Source organism: Phodopus roborovskii, unplaced genomic scaffold (assembly GCF_943737965.1).
Source record: "Phodopus roborovskii unplaced genomic scaffold, PHOROB, whole genome shotgun sequence".
Taxonomy (NCBI): Eukaryota; Metazoa; Chordata; class Mammalia; order Rodentia; family Cricetidae; genus Phodopus; species Phodopus roborovskii.
The window spans coordinates 1,145,600-1,166,505 of NW_026126481.1; the positions used below are offsets into that span (position 1 = coordinate 1,145,600).

The 20,906-nt window shown below is 44.4% G+C and overlaps 1 protein-coding gene across 3 annotated transcripts in view; it reads right to left on the reverse strand.

The window, feature by feature from the left end:
- Gcnt1 (glucosaminyl (N-acetyl) transferase 1) overlaps window positions 1-18,674 on the reverse strand; it is a 30,629-nt gene extending 11,955 nt beyond the window's left edge. The window contains exon 1 of one of the 3 annotated variants that reach the window (XM_051194062.1): window positions 18,562-18,674. The gene's annotated coding sequence lies outside the window, so the exon portion shown is untranslated. Of the gene's footprint in view, window positions 1-18,046; window positions 18,288-18,309 lie in introns of those variants that run through there. The other 2 variants (XM_051194061.1, XM_051194063.1) reach the window with 2 other exon arrangements.
- Between the last annotated feature and the right edge of the window lie 2,232 nt (window positions 18,675-20,906).

The window sequence follows — 20,906 nt, forward strand, 5'->3', positions numbered from 1 at the left end:
TTGGATAAAACCAATGGGAGTGAAACACTGCAAAACAGTTTAAACAACAGCAGACTTTGACTGATTTGATAGCTACCTTGAAAACAAGGCAAAAGAAGGGGACTAGGGACATAATTATGGAGTCCAAAGACAAAGGAGATGAGTTATGGTGAAGGCAGTCACATACCTAGCTTCCCATGGTTTAGCTCTGAAAAAAACTTGGGTCTTACCATGTAAATGCTATCAAACCAAAATTCAATAGAACTATGCTCTAGGCTTGGGGATCTATCCCCGACACCCGGAAAGGTAAGGGAAAAAGGGGAGAAAGATGGGGAAAAGGAAGGAGAAAAGAGGGAGGGAGGTAAGGAGGAAGGGCGATGAAATTCAGTAAAGCAAGGCCAGAAATAATAAGCAACAAGGGTTGAGTGTGGAAACGGCACATGGCTCAGTAACACCCGTAACTAATCAGAACACTAAGGGAGCTTGGTTTATCTGGCTGTGGTGAAACAAAAGCCCTTTTCTACTTTTATTTAACCAATGGCCATTTTGCACAGTTCCATATGGTGAGGACCAGACAGAAAAAGTCAAGCCGGGATAAGGGTGCACACCAGGGCAGGACTGTTTTTTATAGGAGATGCATACAAAGTCTCCAAACTACTAACTGCCAGATCAGCTTCAGCTTAAAATATGCAAGAAACACAAGACAGCCGATGCAGAAAAATGAGGGCAATTCAAAACTACAATGTACTGATCGAACCAGGACACACTTGTGCATGTCAAAATAAAACAGGTTGTAAAGTATCACTCATATTCACTCCAAGACTTACTAATGGACATCCACTTGCAGAAAGACCACTGAATGAAGGGAGAGGTGGGAAGAGCTGAGTATGTGGTCCAAGCTATACCTTCCTTATGACTGTATGCAAGGGGGTGCCAGCATACCTGCTTCCATTAGGAGGAAGGTTTTTATTATAAGAGAGAAAATATCCAGAGGCATCTGTAAGAGGCCAGAGCAGAGAGAAACAGGAACAGACTGGATGTGGCCAGGGCTTGAGAAATGGAAAAGAGACAGAGAAAGATAGAGCAGAGAGAGCAGGAGCGGGGGGGGGGGGGGGGGCTAGAGCAGACAGAGAGAGAAGGGGGCATAGAGATGTGGGGGGGCTAGAGATAAAGAGCAGACAGAGAGAGTAGAAGTGGAAAAACCCTGTAGATTATAAGGAGTGGCTGGAGGAGGGAGGATGGAGAAGCCAGCCTTTTCACAAGTTTCTGAGGAATGCTGGCTTTTATCTAGCCACCAGAAATCCTTCTATAGTCTACCTTGAGCTCATTTCTAGACATATGAAGGGACTGACTTTTCTAATAATTTTTTTAAAAAGGTATGGTGGCCCACAACTATAATCCCAGCACTTAGGAGGCAGATAGGAGGATGAGTTCAAGCACCAGGCCAGCCTAGCCTATATAGCAAGACAACAGAAGTGTGACATGGTGGTGTGTACCTTTAATCCCAGCACACAGGAGGCAGAGGCTGGCAGATCTCTGGGAGTTCAAGGCCAGCTTGGTCCACAGAGTGAGTTCTAGGACAGCCAGAGATACATAGTGAGACCCTACCTTACACAACAAAAAGCATTATTATTTCAAAGGTTTCTATTTATGGGGGGGAGGGGGGAGGAAGCAAGTACACACATGCCACTGTATTCACGTGGAGGTCAGAGGATAACTTGTAGAAGTTGATCCTCTTCTGCGATGTAGGTTCCATTGGGCTTGTTAGCAAGTACTTTACTCACTGAGCTACCTCATCTCCAAAGCAAGAATTTGGAGAGATGATAACAAGTTCATCTTATTATAAATGAACATATTAAAACTCTATCTAGCCAGGTGGTGGTATAATCCCAGCATTCAGGAGACAGAAGCAGGTGGATCTCTGTGAGTTCAAAGCCAGTCTGGTCTACTGAGTGGAGTTTCAGAACAGCCAGGACTACACAGAGAAACACTGACTCAAGAAACACCAAAACACCAAACAAACAAAAAACTCTATCTACTCTACCCCTTTTCCTTTCTATTTTACAGTGCTCACAATAAAAAGCAGGGCCTCCAGCATGCTAGGCAAGCACTCTCCCTGAGTCATACCAATGCTGCAATACCATTTTTAAAGCATTGGAAATACTCCTTCAAAACTGCACATGCACACGAAACACATGCACACACCATACAACCATATATGGGCACGCAGAGCAGGATCCATACCCCACAACAATATAGGATGCCTGATCTAAATCTGTCCAGTTAGCATCTCATTCCAGGGAATAATTTCATGCTCAGCCTCTCTCGGGGACTGCGATGACATGAGCAAAATACCAATTCCTGCGTCTAATACCATGTCATACAAGTGTCTCAGGATTGTGACTCCAGTGAGAAAGTCCAAAGTGCCATCAGGAGAAGGCCAAGAGATACACTAGAAACAGATGGCTGAGGATAAGGACTGGACTCTGCCCTTCCTAGTCGCCTTCTTCGAGGGTGGTTTCTATTATCTACATAGTGCTGTCTGTTACTCACTGAGGTCCCCTTCGATCCTTCTGAACCTCCCCCCAGTGAGAGGCTCCAACTGCAGGGAAAGCTCTTGACATGTATCTATGGCTCGCAGAATTCATCTGGAGTTTTCTGAGGCTCCTGCCAAGAAAGCATTAAGCAACACTAAGACCTTTTATAAAGCGGCACTGGGTTGCATTTTTACTGCCCCACGGAAAGAGTATTTTGACTATTACTACCAAAATTAGATTGTGTGGCAAAGAAGGAGAATCAGAACCATATCTCATTTCTTCAGACCTGGCAATGCAGTGCCGGGAACAGAAGCTTGCTCAAAGTTTGCTGAATGAGTGAGACCTCTAATCACAGCCCACAAATCCTCTCTAAGCGTGCAACACCTAACCCTTCATCCTTTTGACTTGGGGAAGAGCTGCATTCGGTTCCGAGCTGGCAAGAAGTAGACATTTCTAAATATATATACTGCTTGAAGATCAAATGAGAAGTCGTTTTTTAAAAAGTATGTAGTTGTAAAGGCCAGCATTTAAATCCCCGATGTTAGCAAGAATGACCAATGACTGACCTAGAGCTAAGCCCTAAGTACAGCATTCAGGTAGTGGGACATTGAGGGCACAATGCCTGCTGAAGGCTCTGATGAAGCCAGGCGAAAAGCTTCATTTCCAAGGAGCAAGTCAGCCAGGGAGCAGGTCAAATGGGATGAAAATAAGAGCATCTTCACAGAAAGTCACACAGACCTCTTCTTGGCAGATTACTGCAAAATGCATGCCACCAAAAAAAAAAAAAAAGAGGGGTGGGGAAGTCCATCACCCACCCCTAACGGTAATAACTGTAATGGCAATGTAAACAGCATCATTGCTATTGGGGTGCTTAATATTTTCCAGGAACTCTCCCAGTGACGTGCTTGTATTAGCACACAGGATAGTCACCCTTCACCAGCAATACCTTTTAAGATAGGGAAACCGAGTCCGAAAGCGGTCACATGGTCACACAGCTAGATGGACCAAATAGCTTGGTTTAAACTCATACCATCTGGTCCTCATGTTTATACCTATTGAGAAAGATAGAGGCTGGGTGAGCAGGGCGTTCCACAGGAGAGGTGATGGAAACCCCAGGCTTACAAAGGAGAGCAAGCGGACAGCTACATGGAGTCTAGGAAGAAAGCAGTCTTAAGGACAGCAAGGGAAGTTCCAGACATTTCTTTAAGGAGATAAAACTGAGGAAACCTCTGTGGGAGATAAAGTGACTGACAGTTATGGCAGAATGCAAGCTAAATGAGTACCATGTACATAGAACACACACACACACTCAAATATATGTATGTATGTATGTATGATTAATTTGGCTGGACACAGTGGCACATACATTTAATCCCAGTACTCTGGAGGCAGAGGCAGCCAATCTTTTTGAGTTCTGGGGGCCAGCCTGATCTACACAGCAAGTTCCAAGGCAGTCAGGGTTACATACCAAGACCCCATCTCATAAAGAAGAAAAATGAAAGACAAAAGAATGTTCATTTGGAAACACAAAACAGAAGAGAAATCATGGTGTGTTGGAGAAATCACAGTGCATCAATGCTCAGCCTTTCTCACACAAGCACTGTGGCTTCCCGTGGAACAAAAGATACAAGAATGCATAGGTCTTTAAAGCCCTTCAGACCAGGGCATCAGGTGTCCTTTCATTCTTGCTTCATTAGACACGGTGCATCTTCCCAGAGGCTCTGTGACATGCATTTTCTCAATAGGATGGCTGTGGCAACAAGAATGACAATGCAGTTTACAGGACATCTCTAAAGCATGGCATGGCTGCACTAACCTTTCCTTATTTCTTAAAAACAAACAAAAGGGGGGGGGCTGTTAAGAAACAATGACTCTGTTGAGATGTGATAAGCTTACCATAGCTGTTTGTTTTTATTTATGTGTATGCACCAGTGTTCACATGCCCTGGGGGGGGGGGCACAGGGACAGGTGGTTATAAGCCATTTGATGTGAGCACTGGGAACCGAACTTAAATCCTCTGGGAGAGGAGCAGCAAGTGCTCTTAACTACTGAGTCATCTCTCCAACTCCCTGGTTGTGATTTCTAATGACATAAACATTAATATCAAAAGATAGCTTATTCTACCTAAATAGAAACCTTCATGCTTTAGAGCAAAAGGGCTGGATATTTTTTTTTTCCAGTCTGAATCTAAACTGATTTTAGGGCCTGGAGAGGTGGCCCAGTGGTTGAGAGCAACTGTTGTTCTTATAGAAGATGCAAGTTCAATTTCCAGGACCCCCATGATAGCTTACAATTAGCCGTCACTTCAAGTCCAGAGGATTCAACACCATCTTCTGGTCTCTATGGGCACCAAACACCCATGTGACACATATATGAAGGATCATCTTGTGCTTATCAGCTGGTCATCTTCTACTTGCTCCATCAAAATTAAGACTACATGAGGCTGGACACGGTGGTATACATCTGTGTCACCCTGGCACTTGGGAGGTAGAGGCAAGAGGAGCAAGAGTTCAAGCCTAGCCTATAGAAGATCCTGCCTCAGAAAAACAGAAACAGACCACACAGCAAGGAAAGAGGGAGGGGGAGAGGGGGGAGAGAGGGGGGAAAGAAAGGGAAGTGAAAGAAAAGAAAATTAAAGAAAAGAAAAGGCAGGGCAGGTGGTGGTGGTGGTGGTGTGGAGAAACCTGGGCCAATGAGCAGGTAAAAGGGCTTGCTCGGCAAACCTGATGAGTTGCGTACAATGCTCAGATCCCAGGTGGTAGGAGAAGGCTGACTCTAAAAGCTGTCCTCTGACCTCCACATGCCACATGGGCACCTCCCCCCCCCCCCCCGACATACAGCATACATACAGACACACATCCCCTTGAAAGCCAAAGGAAGCCAACAACTGCATTCAAGTAACAAAAAGACATCACATTAGGAACTACAAAAAGAAATGAGAAACAAAATGTGTTTGTCAACAGAGTGGAACAGTAGTATTCAGCCTTAAAAGAAACGAAATCCCAACCCACCACAACACTGTCTTGACCCTGAAGGTACTATGTTAACTGAAATGCAAAGACACAAAAGGACAGATGCTCTAAGATTCCAGTTACACAATGTACTTAAGTAGCCAAATTCAGTGCAGGACAGCTGCACATGTCTGTCTGTCTGTCTGTCTGTCTACGTCTTTACAGTCCTGGGGCTCAAACCCACGGCTGCCTTACTCGTGCTAGGCAAGGACAATGCACTGAACTACACCAGTCCTGAAGCATGTTACAGGAAAGCATCTTTTAAAATGACTTTTATGTAGTCACTCAAAGAAATTACATTAGCAGAGTACAGTTAAGTAGAATGCCAGGTTATTCAAATGGAAAAAGGACAGTTCTAAATCCAAGGCACAAAAATGTGGAGATGGGCTGGGGTTGTAGCTCAGTTATAGAGTGCTTGCCTAGCATGTGCAAGATCCTAGGTTCAATTCCAAGCACCCATTAAAAAAAAAAAAAAAAAAAAAAAAAAAAAAAAAGGGAAAACTTTGAATTTGTTCAGAATAAAGATTTTAGAGTCATCTTCTCAAAACTTGTCATGCTTCCTCAGCCAATATGAAGTGTAACAGGAGAAAGCCTACCATCTCAGACACCGGCAAAGCTGGTTCACAGAGGTGGACTTCAACAGGTCCGACAGAACCACGTCTCCTCACATACACATGGAAATCAGTTTTTAAAAGGATTCTTCATCCTCATTATGATCACAGGCCATAAAGAGTAGAGGAGCTCCCTGCCCACATCCAAGTGACAGCCTGTGCGAACATTCCCCGATTGTTCTTTTCTGAATGCCCAGTACGTTATTTTAGAGGAGTGACTATGATAGCACAGTTTGACGGAAACAAATTAGACTTGTCCACTCCAGGTATCTTCCAATGAGACAAGAAGAGAGCCAATAGTGGCCCTTCAGCAGAGATTTCTGTTGCTTTCCCATCCCGAAGCAGAAACAGCCAGAAGAAACTTCAGCCTATCCTGTTTGCCACATGACAGGCCCAGGGCTCTGAACAATCCCCACCATAAATTTTCCCATCACCCCAGGGCTTCCATAGTTCCAGAAATTCAAACATGGTTTGCATTTCAGAGGCTACCCCCAAGTTCTCTACCTTGGTTTGGTAAATGGGACTACTGACATATTTTCATTCCAAACGATGAGGTCTAAGGCTACCTTTTAGGAATGACAAATGCTCTTTGCCTGCTTGTCCCTAGCATGTTCAAAAACCCAGCTCAACAGCTTCCACATTGTCCCTCCGATGAATCAGATGAACGCTGAATCCTGAAGCCCATCATTCACTATTAGAAGCCATTGGACCAAAAGAGGTGAAGACAAACAGAAATGAATATAAATTAACTATGGTACTTCTTAACAGACAGTAGAAGTTCCTTAACCCCTCTGAGTATTAGTTTCTTCATCCAAAAATGGAGATCATGGGGGCTGAGTGATGGCAGCATGCCTTGAATGTGCTGAGACCAACCCGCTGATCCTTCCTCCAAAAACCTATCTCACTTAGTGACGACTTAGAAATCAGTAACACACACAGAGTCAACTGGGGACTTCAGTGTCAAGGTGTAGACTAATTTATGTTGTGAGCTTTGGAGAGCTCCTTGCAGGCCAGTGTCTAGCTTTGGACTCCATTCCCATCTCTACCTACTCACACTGTACTCTGGATGTAGCTCAAGCTTATTCAGTTAGTAAAGAGTGAAGAAAAAAAAAAAAGAAAAGAAAAGAAAGAAAGAAAGGAAGGAAGAAAGAAAGAAAACCCCACATTCACACATATCCACCCCTTCCCAAAATGTAGGGCAGCCTCTTGGATGCTTTTCTGTTACATGAATCTGTCTCCAGACAAGGAAACTCAAGTTCGGTACTCAGATGGTCCAAGTTACAGTGGGTCAGCGAGCAGAGCGTGAACTCAAAGCGCCCACTGTTGGCTTCTACAGAGAGAGCTTTTATAAAGAAACCTCAAACCACAGGCCTTGTTTTCAGGAGAGTTCTTGTCCTGTTTGGGGATTATTGCAATGGTTCTGAACTTTGGTTAGAAAGAGCTGAATTTGGTGAGAGGTGCCCAATTTCTGGGTGCTAGCTGGCCTTGGCAGATTCACGATGGCCAGAGCTTGGAAGGCTGATGTCTCTGTCTTGGGACTACTGGGCCATGTGTCAGGGAAATAGGGATGGTAGTTTAAATAAAATCACCTTTGAATTGGGTGTGCATCTGAGAACTGATACAGGTGTGTCCAGACTATAGGTTTGTTTCCTTCCTCTCCCCACCCCCTCCCCCAGACAGGGATTCTGTGTAGCCCCAGAACTCCTCTGTAGATCAGGCTGGCTTTGAACTCAGAGATCCACCTGCCTCTACCTCCGTAGTGTGGGGGTTAAAAGCATGCACCACCACCATGTGGAGGAATGGTTCTGTTAATAACGAACAAGTGCTTCACATATGTTCTTGTTTAATTCCCTTGCCACCCTCCAAGTAGCTATTGTTTGTTCTCATGTATTAGGCCGAGTAAAAGGAAAGTGGGGCTTCAACTACTTTGCATGTGGTCATCTGCTCTGGTTTAGCAGCAGTCAGTGATGAGGAAGGGCTGACACCCTGGGGACAGTGAGACAGGAGTCCAGACCTTATTTATAGCCAAGAACCACCAGCCAGTAGTCATTAAGAGCTGCAGACACCCTGGGCTTTTACCACCGCCTCTCCCCCAGTCTCCTTGCAGTCTTCCAGTCTTCCATGAAACCTGTCAGCCCAAAGGGACTTCTTCATGACCATATACTTCAAATCCAACCGGGAAACCTCACCCACCGTGTTCACTTGATTTTCTTTTAGATACAATTGTTCAATTTAAAATCATCTCCAAAGCCAAGCATATCAAATGAAGTGACAACAAAAAATATTTCTGAGAAGAAATTATATTAAGCGACGTTGTATTCCAGTATGACCATTTAAAAAAAAAAAAAATTTCCCCCAAGAAAATATACCAAATGTATACAATGAGAAAAAGGTGGGAAGCACACACCCAAAGTTATGCAGTGGGAACCTTTATTTCCTTTTGGAGCAGGTGGGGTGTTTCTAATTTTTATGTTTGAATTTTAATTTAGCATGAATCCCCACTCTCAAGCTGAGGAGCTACTGGCCATTACTGATGGCTACAGAACAGCCTAGTAGGTTGACGTGTTCCAGTGGCCCCATACCTTTGAGCATTTGGGTAGCAATAATTTTGGATTGAGTGGGTTGTATTGTTAAAAGGAGGAAAGGGAGGGAGGGGCCAATGAAGTTGGAAAGGGACACAGAAGGAAACCCAGGAGGTACTGGAGGTGGGGAGTGGGGAATGAGTTATGATCAAAATACGTTGTATACATGTGAAATTCTCAAAGAAGAAACCTTTTAGTTTTTAAAAAAGGCATCAATACTCCAAATAGTCACAAGGTACTAGAATTTCTCAAAAACAAATTCACAGTGATTATCATTTTATATCCTCTAGGTTTCCTCCTTCTGCAGGGTCTTGCCCATGACAGGCAGGTGCAACGAGCCACCCCAGTCCTGTTTACTCTTCTCCACTGCCTTTCACTCATATCTGTGAACATTACAGACTTTCTTATTTGCTCATATAACAGGCACTTTCTCATTTCCTGGATATCAAGGATCCTTATTGTTTCCACCACAATTGGTGTCTTGGGGATGAATATTACGGGTATTTCCAAATTACCTTGTTATGAGCATTTGCTATGGAAATCTTAGCTTTGTTTTCTTTTTAAAGGACTTCTTTGGAATTCCCAGGAGCAGACTTCCACACCAGCATTTATAAATCTCTGTGCACCTTGAATGCCCTCCAAATGGACCATAAATTCCAGAGTACCATTTCATCTACAACTCTCTGAAATCATTTTGACTGTGTGCATATGCATGTCCTCTATGCCTTCTTTTGTCAGTGTTTCAACCATTTTGTGGTACATCACCAAGGTTTCTTTCTGTACTCCTCACTGCCAGCTACTGCTTGGATACTTTCTTGAGTTAGCTCATCAATGAGAAACCAGTGAATTGGATGATGATGAGCTCTGGAGCCAGTTAGACCAGCAGGAACCTTGGAAAGCATCATTTAACAACTCAAGACTGCAGAAAACCCTTCAAGTCTCCAAAATGCAGCAGGTTTTTTGGTTTTGTTTTGTTTTTGTTTGTTTTTTCAAAAAATTCAAGTGCATTTCTTTCACAGGTACATAAAAACATAAAATACATGCACATTATCAATGGGGTATGAGGTTACAATACACATTGTATAATATTAGCTTCTTTCACTAAAAAATAATTTTCAATGATTTTGTTGGGAAAATGATCATACATCAAACCTCAGAGTTTTTAAGAATAACTGAACCAAACCAGGCGTGGTGGGTACTCAGGCACACACACACACACACACACACACTCTCTCTCTCTCTCTCTCTCTCTCTCTCTCTCTCTCTCTCTCTCTCTCTCTCTCTCTCTCTCTCTCAAGAGTTGGAGGAGATAGGACCATTGCAAATTCACGGCATAGCTGAAACATAATCCATCCTCTTACAAACAACAAGAAACCAGAGTAAGTAGGGCTGGAAAGAAGATGTGTTACAAAGCACTGGCTGCTCTTCCAGATGACTGAAACTCGATTCATAGCACCCACACGGCAGCTCACAACCATGTGCAACTCTTGTCCAAGGAGATCCACTGCCTTCTTCTGGCCTCCTTGAGTGCCAAGAATGCATATGCTGCATAGACACACAAGCAGGCAAAACACAAATACATATAAAAATATATTTTTTTAAAGCGAACCAATCTATAACATACTTAGACTGCATTTAACACACCATGAACACTATTTACTGTTTGCAATTCCCTCATATCTAACCTTTGTTAAATGTTTAGAGACTAGCTCTAGCTATGTAAAGCAGGCTAGCCTCAAACTCCCAATGTTTGTAGGTGAGAGGATGGCATTGGTGGGGAGTGATGACCTCTATACTCTCGACCTCAATGCCTGGGTCAAGGTTTCTTGGTGACACAGAAGCTCAGTTTGTTAAGAACATGTCCTCTTAACTGCTGAGCGAGGTATTATTCTCTCTCTCTCTCTCTCTCTCTCTCTCTCTCTCTCTCTCTCTCTCTCTCTCTCTCTCTTTTTTCTCTGAGTCGAGATTTCTCTTTGTAGCCCTGGCTATCCTGGAACTCATTCTGTAGACCAGTCTGTCCTCAAACTCACAGATATATGGCTGACTCTGCTGGGATTAAAGGCCTGCGCCACTACTGCCCAGCAATGTTTTCGTTGTGTTGTTTTTGTTTTAATCTTACATTATTGGACATTTCAGGGAGCTTAGAAGTTTTTTGTTAAATTCTACAAATTTGCTTCAAATATATTTCACTAGGAGATCCTGGATTTGATCCCTAGTGCTGCATAAAAGTACATACACATGTACACTTGTGCACACACGTGTGCGTACACACACACACACACACACACACACACGGTATGTACATGTACACACACAAGTGTAGGCTTTCATCTTGAACCTGTGGTGTGCAGGGACTAAGAACCTTGTGCAGTTTTTTAGGAAAGGCACCACAGTAGCTACAGGAAGGCTTCCTTGGCCAGACCAAAGGCTCTGTTAATCAGAGAAAGGAGTCAGAACAACATCCCCCACCACTGAATTGTCCTGTGCAGCATAACAAATTGAGGTCTTGCGCTCCAACTCTTGAAAGGTTAGATGCACCTTGACAAAGGTACCTCCACCTTGACAAAATAAGCTAACAAACCCGGAAAGCCCAGCACAGAGCCCGAGGCACATTCCTACATCCAGTGGCTGATTCTGGAAATTTGAGGAGCTGAATCCTGCTGCTGACCTTTCACGGAAGGCTTGGTCAGAGAGCACAATGATTGACCCGAGACATCTTTCAGTATTCACCTTCACCTGTACTCACACAGCTGCCCAGAGAGACGGGGCCCTCAGCAACAGCTTCACAAAACCAACCAAAATGGCTTAGGCTGATCCTCACTAATAGCACATGGTGACCTGATAAGACAAAAGTTGTGGCTGATAGACTAAGAAACCACATCACCAGATGTTTAAATCATAGCACTGTCTCATGTCTAAATGGGACATTTTATTTTACTTTTGGGCAGGACTAGGAATCAAACCCAGGGTCTTCCACATACCGGGCATGCATTCAATTGAGCTATACCTGCACCCATAAATACACTGACAAATAATTGTATTTATGAGTATAATGATACACACACACACACACACACACACACACACACACACACACACACACACATCCATATTCCAGAAGAAACCAGACACTGTATCTATCTTCACAGTTTGAGTATTAGATGTGTAAATGTTCACATATGTGGGCAGATGCACAGACATGTGCCTGCATGTGCACATGGAAACCAGAAATCAACATCAGATATCTTCCAGACATTCCATCTTCTGAGGCAGAGTATCTCCCTGAACCTCATGGCTGCTGCTTCGGTCCAGCAAGCTCCTTGGATCCACTAATTCCTGCCCACCCCCATCCCCACTGCTGAGATTGCAAGCCTGAGGCATCAAACTGGTGGGACACTTGGGTCAGTAAAGTTCTTGCTCAGCAAGCATGAAGACCCGACTTCCGCCCCCAGAATCCATGTTAAGAAAAAGAACAAGAGGAGGAGGAGGATGCTAAACACAGTGGCACACACTTATAATGTCAGCACTGAAAAGAGGCAGGCGGAACTCCTGGACTCCCTGGACAGCTAGCTTAGGCAAATCTACCTTACCTTATCTAACCTAGCCTTATCATCAAGCCTTAGGTCAATAAATAAGCCATGTCTCAAAAATTTAAGTGCAATACTTCCGAGGAATGAAGTTCAACGTTGTCCTTTGGCAACCTTGGCAAAACTGGCAAGACCAAGACCCATGTCAGGTGTTATTGACAGTAGTCACCCAAGCACAAGGTGAAAGGCAGGAAGCAGGGCTCCATGTAGGGCACAGACTCAGCTCCAATGTCCACCACAGATGCTCAAGAAGTTCTAGTCAGAGATCTCTACTCAGGTGGGAGTCAGAATTCTTGGCTTCACACCAGAAAAGACTTTCAGGCCAGTGAGAGGGCAAAGCTGGAGTTTACTAATGGGGATTTTTCAAAAGGAATTTATGCATAGGAGTTAATAGGAAGAGAAGCTCCTGGGAAGGGAAGCATCCAGATTGGGTGTGGGCTTCTTGAGAGACTGTGGTGCTTCCTCTTTACAGTAGCTACATACAAGATGACAGCGCCCCTTATCAGCAGGAAGTAGTTTGGAAAGAACAAAGCCCAAATTCCCAAATATTGTCTATAAATGTTTGTTTTCATTTAAATGGACTTTGTTATATAAAATAAATTAAAAAATTAAAAATAAAAAAGATTCTGGTGGCATCTGAAGTAACCAACCAGTTGCCTAGGAATTTAAGGGAGCTTATAGAATGGCTCCTAAGCATTGGATAGGACTACAAAAGACAGAGTAAAACCCTAGGTCACCAAGATCTCAGAGGAAGCTGTTTACACTGTAAACAAAAGCCTGTTAGCCATCCAGAATGTTTCCAAGGGGTGAGGCTACACCCAAGGTCTAGGAAGGAGTGAGGCTACTCTCCAGGTCACCCACATTCCTTATTAGACCCCTCATCCCCCCTCTCCCCCCCCCCCCACACACACATTTCCACTGGCAATGCCTATCTGTGATGAATAGACTTTCTCTTCATATCTTCCCAGGATAAATGAACTCAATAGTTTTCATGGAGTTCAATCATGAACCTTAGCACTAGAAAATACTTCAACAAGATGGACTGTAGTTCTAGAAGTGTGCCTTCTTTCATGTGGGTCTGATTCCTAGCACAGCAAATTAAACATATTAAAAAAAAAAAAGTGTAAAAGAAATCCACTAGTTAAAGAAACATTCTACTTCAGAAACCCAGCTAATGGTCTTATTCCTTCCTTTCAAAAAAAGGTGAAAAGTCCTGACTCCATATAAAGTGTCTCCCTCCTATCACAGACCAACCCTGCCGGGCTGTCTTTATCATCTCTGGAATTTGGGCCCACCCTCATCTTCCCCCATACCTCTTATCTACCTGATGTTTCCAGGAACAAGTAAACAAATGCAGTGTCTCCCAGCTCAATTCTGATCTAAGACAAAAGAAACCCAGAAACCACAGACCCCAGGGTTTCTCCTACCCTATATGTGTGCCTTAGCTGGCCTCCCTTCTCAAGCAGGAAATGGTCTACAGCTGCAGGGACAGACCCTTTCTCTCTTCAGCCTATCTTTTCTTTTGAGGCTTTACAATGCTGTGAGTATTTTGCACACCAGGGTTTGCAGGTATTTCCATTCCAGACCCTTCTAGCTGTTAGCTCCTCGGCATCCTTTGGTTGTCTCTCTCACAAACAACACATCTCCAAAAGGGAATTAATTACCTTCCCTCCCGTGTGTGGTGCCAACCTCATCCTGCCCCCCACCACTCCCACCCCACCCTGGTGCTCTCCAACACCACAAATGCTTTCCCTATCCCATCCTACTCAGTTGTTCATGCCAGAAACTTCTGAGTCATCCTTGTTACCTCCTAGTCAACAGTATTAGTTAACCATGACTATCCTTCGGATTTGAACTACAAATAAATCTCAAATTTTATCCACCACACCATTCCTGGGTGACAGTAGGGACATGGGGTGTCATTGTTTGCTAATATCCACTCTCCCCTCCTGGGTGTCTGCACATGACTGCACAGGCTGTGTCAACTTGACTGGCTAAGAGACCAAAGCCCTTGGTACTGCTCTTGCCAGGATAAAAAGCAGTCTTCTCAGACTGGTATCCCATAAGGCACTGTGAGTACCAGCAGGGCCCACTTTTCACACCATCCTTTGCACAGCTGCAGTATAAGCATTTGAGAACCACAGAGGAGCTCATTGCTCATTTCAAACCCATGAATGGGTACCCACTACTATAATCCAAAATCCTACAAATGGCCCCAAGGCCACATTTTCCTCTTGGATTCAATACTTTTCTCCTAAAAATCCATCCCCTAACTTACCCGATTGCTTCCTAGTCACCTTTTGGGTATGTTAAATATCAAATACAACTTATTGAAGGAGACCCTCCAGGCCTCCCCCAAATCATTCAACAGGCCCTCGCCTGACACAACTCCATGTGCCTTTCTCATGTACCAGTTAAGGTTAGGACTGTGGGCTTATCTGTCTCATTCTCTAGCCACCAGAGTAAAGGGTGTGTAAATGCAGTGACAAAATGCAGAGACATTCATCCCATCATGGTCACAGCTGAAGTCCCAGAGCCAACAATGCCTGGCTCAGTAAGCAGCTGTTCAGTGAACGCCTGAGTGGACAAGTAACCCAGGTACCCAGGACCCCAAGGGATGATGGCTACTGCTCTAAGAAAAGAAAAACTAATGGGAGGATTTCTTGAGTATGGACCAATGACACAGAAACTCCTCGCGGGACAAAGCCCAGCAGAGGAGTGCTGGCCAGGGGGTTAGGGGGTAAGGGGCAAGGCCCTGGGTTTGAGCCCACCTGGCACAAAGAAACAAAACCAAACTCCAGTGTTTGGGAGTGGTAGCATTTCACTGAGGTGGGGTTGCCAGCATCCTTTTAGCTATGGACACAGAGCTTTAATGGAGCCAGACTCCCAGGCACACAGTCTGTGCATCCATCCCTTGGGGCCCCTGGCATACTGGCTTCATACTCCGCTCCCACCACTCTAAAACTCATACATTTTAAACAAACAAACCAACAAGAGACTCACAAATTATGTATCTGGTCCTGAGCTTTACAAATTACTTTGATTTCTGAAGGGACCAACTACAACCAACTTGGGGTTTAAAATGTGTCATACTTTCTTTCTCTATCAGTTACTGCATGTGTTTTGTGGTACTCTTTTTTTAATTAACTTTTGGTTCCTTAGACTATAGACGTGCATAGCAGAACATTGTTAGCTAAAGACTGATTCTCTTTTACCATATGGGACCCCAGGATTGAACTCAGGCGGTATGGCTTGGCAGCAGGCCATCTCACTGGCTTTATTCACATTGAACCTCAGCATTGTTGTTATTGTTTATGGTTTATGTAGGCCAGGGTAGCCTTGAACCATTAATCCTTTTATTCCAGCCTCTTTAGTGCTAGGGTTAAAGGCATGCATGGAAAATTCTTGTTTAGTTTTCCTTGGGACTGCCACTACGGATGATCAACTTTTCCTAGTCAATATACATGGTCAATTCACACTTCATTAATTTAAAGAAGCTGAAAGAAACCACTACACAAAAAAAAAAAAAAAAAGGGAAAAAAAAATCAAAATTAGTGTAAAATTTCTTTTTTAAACATGTATTTTTTTTAAAAAAAAATATGCATGTGCTTCTGCATGTAGGAAACCAAAGCTGTCAGACTGCTGGAGCTGGTGTTACAGTCAATTGTGAGTGGTTCAAAACAGGTTCTGGAAAGTAAATTCTGGTTCTCTGTTAAGAGTAGCACGTGCTCTTAACCACTGAGCCATCATCTCTATATCTATAGCCCCTAGTATTCCTTCTCTAATTTTAAGTTTCTAATTCCAAGCTTTACAATGGTATTAATACCTGAAATTTCTGTGGTGATAAAATTTGGCAGGGCACACAAGCCATTCACAGGGTATACTAACCTTTCCATCTTTGTAATAAAAATGTCTTAATATTCAAGGCATTTTAACTTACTGATAGCTTCTCTTGACACTTAACCAATAGTTCATTGACACTTAGAACATTTCATATACAGGCTTACTTTCATTCTCAACTGGGGAGACTCTGACCCCCCCCAAATCCTTGACAAAGTCTGAAGCCAAAATATTATTGTCACTGGAATATGGGAGGGGTGTCTACCACACAGTGGGTACCGCATGCAGATAAAGGTCCTTTAAAGTACACAAGATCTGCTGCCACAGAAAACATCTGGCCAAGGGCTAGGGCTAAAGCTCAGATGGCAAGAGTACTTGCCTGCCAGGAACAAAGCTCAGGTTTGGTCCCCAGCAACACATAAGGGTGTTTGGTGGAGCTTTCCTATAATTCCAGCTCCTCAGAAGTGGGTTCCGAATGATTAGAAGTTCAAGGTCATTCTCTGCGTCACAGTGAGTTTCAGGTTGCACAGATCCTATCATAAAATGAAATCTATCTGGCCAAAAATGTCTGCTATAAACACATACATTATTTGCCTTAGAAGGAAACTTGACAGCATCAAACCACACCTCCAGTGATGAAATTACGGAAACAGTCTCCAAAAGAACATACCACACCTGATTCACCACAGCCACCTGGGAACACCCTTTTCAGCAAAGTTGGGGTACTTGACATCCTAACCTAGAACTGTGAGCACATTCCTCATTAAGAAATATTAACATTAAAATTAGTGATGGGGACTCTTAGCCATCCCCATAAACAACTATATTACTCAGTGCAGTTGAAATGCTACACACTTCATAGCTAGCAGCATTTGAGCTGGGGGTCTTGCATATGTCAGAAGTCCTAGCACTCAGGAGGTTTATCCAGACTTTGAGGCCAACCTGAGCTATATACAGATTAAGACCCTGTCCAAACAAAACAGCAGAAAACAGCATCTGGCCTTCAGAAAAGACAATTTCCAACAGTAGTTTCCCACCGCCTAATGTCCTAATTGGCCATTTCTAAGAAAGCAAAGTTTTCCCAAAATACCATCATTAAAGCCTGAAAAAGGAGAGAAGGGAGGAAAAAGCAGATACCTGTAGTTTCCTACCCTTCCAGAAGGGAAACCTGCTCCCAATCCTCCTGCAGCCCCTGTAATTTACACTGGTCTTTAAAAAAACACATACCCCTCTTTTTCCCTTCTAGAAGACAAATCTGCCTTTCAGGACAACTCTAAATGGGGGCAGCAGGCCAGAGGAAGAAACCATATTGCTCCCCCACTACTCACCAAATTCAGGTCACAGCCCCACCCACCCGCCTTCTCAAGTGAACGCACCAGTGCTCTGTCTGAACACTGACTGTATTTCCTCCTAATTTGCTTCCAGCTCTAGAACACTCTATTTCCTCCTAATTTGCTTCCAGCTCTATTATTTGCAACAAAACAACTCTCCTCTGGGGTGAAAAGGCAAGGTAAAGAATGTACATCACTCTGACAAAGTTTTTGCAGAGCCAAACCGGCGACTCCTCTGTGGTGGAACTTAGGAAGAGGCTTAACAGCCACCCGGCAGGGGCTGGGGACTGGGGGTCCACTTTTCTTCAGCATTGAAAGAACTGAGACCGAGCCGCTGTGAACCTGAGATGAGCATCTTAAGCTTCAGGCATGGTGGGGCATGTCTTTAACCTTGGGAGGCAGAGGCAGGCAAATCTCTTTGAGTTCGAAGCCACCAAAAAAAAAAAAAAAAAAAAAAAAAAAGGAAGGAAGGAAAGAAGGAAGGAGAAAAAAAAGAAAGGACACCTAATAACCTCAAAACAAACAAAAACAAAGAACCTAGAGAAGTAACATGTTTAAGAAGAATTACCTGTTTTCATAACAGACCCGCAGCCCGAAGAACAAGGCAAGAGGAAGGGCAGCGACTGCTTGGACCCCAGACAAGCCGGCAGGCATTCTCTGCCCCAGTGCTGGCTCCTCGGTCCGTGCTCTAACAGGGGTCGCAAGGCCTCTTCACTGGGCTGTGGTTTTACGAAGTTTAAGTCCTTGGCGCCTAAGACACTGCTGTAACCGCTTGCCTCTTAACCCTCCAAGCCTGCAGCCAACCCCGATTTCTAAGGCCCCATTCATTACCCGGGTTCGGGAAAAAGAGGTCGGAAAGTGACTTCCAGATGCCACAGTGTGGCGGCGTCCCACTGATGGACCGGAAGGAGGGTGGGAAGAGGACTCCTGCTCCATCCTAGCCCGGTGCACCGGAACCGAGCGACCTCTCACCCCGTATCAGCTCCACTCCCTTCCGAGCGGAACCGGTCCCACCCGCGTAAATCCGGCTCTGTGCTGTCCAGATTTGCTGGGCCACAAGGCCACCGGCCCGGCCTAGGTTACCTGGAGCCTGTGCCCGCTAGGCGCACGAAACTCCGCTGAATCCGCTCGCAATGCGGATCCTGGTGTGCTCAGCCCGCTGCGCTCCGGTCCTCGAGGCCGGCGCCACGCCCTAGGATCCGCCCTCGAGCCCACGCCCCCGTGCCCACCCTTGAGACCACGCCTCTGTCCCGCTTCTACCACCTGTGGTCCAGGCTCGAGGTGAGGGCGCCCTCTGGGCGCTACAGTGGTCCCGGAAGATAACTCGGAACCAAACTTCCCCTTGCTTCCTAGGATTTCTTGGTTCTCTGGGCCAAGTAGGACCAGGTGTCTGAATGGGATCTTTTAAGAACTTTTATATCTTCTTCCTCTGGGGCAGGAAATGTGCCAACTGTTTTCATGTCTGATTTTAAAAATCACTAAAAAGCTCAAATGCCAATGCGTTTGTTTATAGTGCATGAAGTTTAGAGATGCCCATGCATTATCGTTTTCTAAATAAACCGAGATAAAGCACATTTTTGCACCAGAAACATAGACAGACATGTTTGTGCCACCGTTATGACAGAATTTGTTGAATAACCAATAAATTCACAAGCTTGCCAAGTAATCCTGATTTTACTTGAAAGCTCCCTCTTCTTTTTCCGCACGTTAATTAGGACTATTAGCTCCCACTTCATACATTATACTGTACACAATAAATAATATACAACTGTGCAGGTTACAGAAACAGAGTTTGCAAGCAGGTGGGCCATAAGTGGGCCCTTGTATCAGGTGAGCACGTCTGGTGACCCTCAAGGATGGGTGGTCATTCGTGGAGTGTGGAGAGCAAGGCTGGGTTAGCTTGGAAGCACCAATCTGCTCTGTTCACCCTTTTGGGCTGCAGATCTGAAGAGGCTATGTATTCTGAGGAGTGCCTTCTACAATGCCACACAAGTTGAATAGAAGACAACAATAGAAGGCTACCGAGTGAGACAATAGCCCACCAGTTCCTGTCAAGTCCAGTCCCATGTGTCCTTTCTGCCAAGCCTGGGCTTTTCCTCTTCTATGCTGGGGGCTGATTCTTGGAGGATTGCTTTGTATGCTCTGTCCCTGCTCCCTGTACCACCCTTTCCCTGGAGCCTTACTGGGGGGAAAACAACATCAACCCTGGCCACCTGCAGAAACAAAGGCCTAGGTGCTAATGATACCATCCTTAATCTTAAGGAAGGTAATCTTGACTCTTTCCCTAAAAGTTTTCCCCTCCAGTGACAGTTTTACAATGCCTTGCTTTTAACTTTATGCAGAAGAGTAATGTTATCACACATTATTTAAAAGTTGAATTGCATTCACAGCAACTGCAATTTTTCTTCCCCATCTACCCCTAATCCACTGTCTCTTTACGAGGGACAAAGTAATATTTTTAAAGTCCGTTGGTAATCACTGTAAAAGTAAATACACCACAAAGCCTCACAATGCATTGCAGAATGTCACAATGTGATGCTTGAAACTAAGCCTGTCACTTGCTTTCATGAGAATAAACTGTTTCCTCCATCCTCACTGAGCTGATTTACCTCAAGTAGTTTACCTCGAGTAGTTTAAGTTTGTTTTGAACGGTCAATGTCTAGAAGAAACATCCTTTTTCTTTGCTCCCCGTGAGAAGCAAATACGATGAATCCCTTTCCTCCTCGTTCCTCCAGCCTTCCATCTCCTACTGGCAAAACCTTCCAGAAAATGTGGTTTCCTGAGTTCCCCCAGGACACAGTGTAGAAGGGTGAGCTTCCAAACTATTTTAAAAGACTTTTTCTAACTAGGTTTGACTTAATCTGATTTGGATACTGAGTCAACAAAGAGGCCTATGGGTGCAGAAACTTTTCGGTAACCAAGGCTTACTCCAGCAGGTGAGAAAGCAAGTGTGCCCTCCAGAAGGAAGAAGGGTGGCGTAAGGGATGCCTGACTTCAGGACTTGCCACTCCTCTAGCTCCTCCTCTAGCCTACCTCTGGAGCATCCTGCAGGCCTTTCCTTCCTGGAAGAAGCAATGGCTTTCTTAGAAGCTTCCCTTACCCATAATTCAGTCTGTTATAATTATATGCATTAAATGCAAGAATGTGTTTGAATGTGTAACTTGCCAAAAAGTTGAGAAATACTAGAGGAAAGGGTAGTAGAGCCTTGCAGACTTCTTGGGCTCAGCGAGAGTGGGGGGGTGGGGTGGGGGTTTCTTGATGGCTGGAGCCTACAGAGACCAAAACTAACTTGGGTTCCCCCCCCTCAGAACTCTGTCCTTCCTCTTTTTGGGTCAGCTTGACTAGCTCATAGCCAGCTGCAAGCCCTAATAGTTACCTTCCTCAGCGTTCCCAGCTTTGCCATTCTAATGATAACATTCATTTTAAAC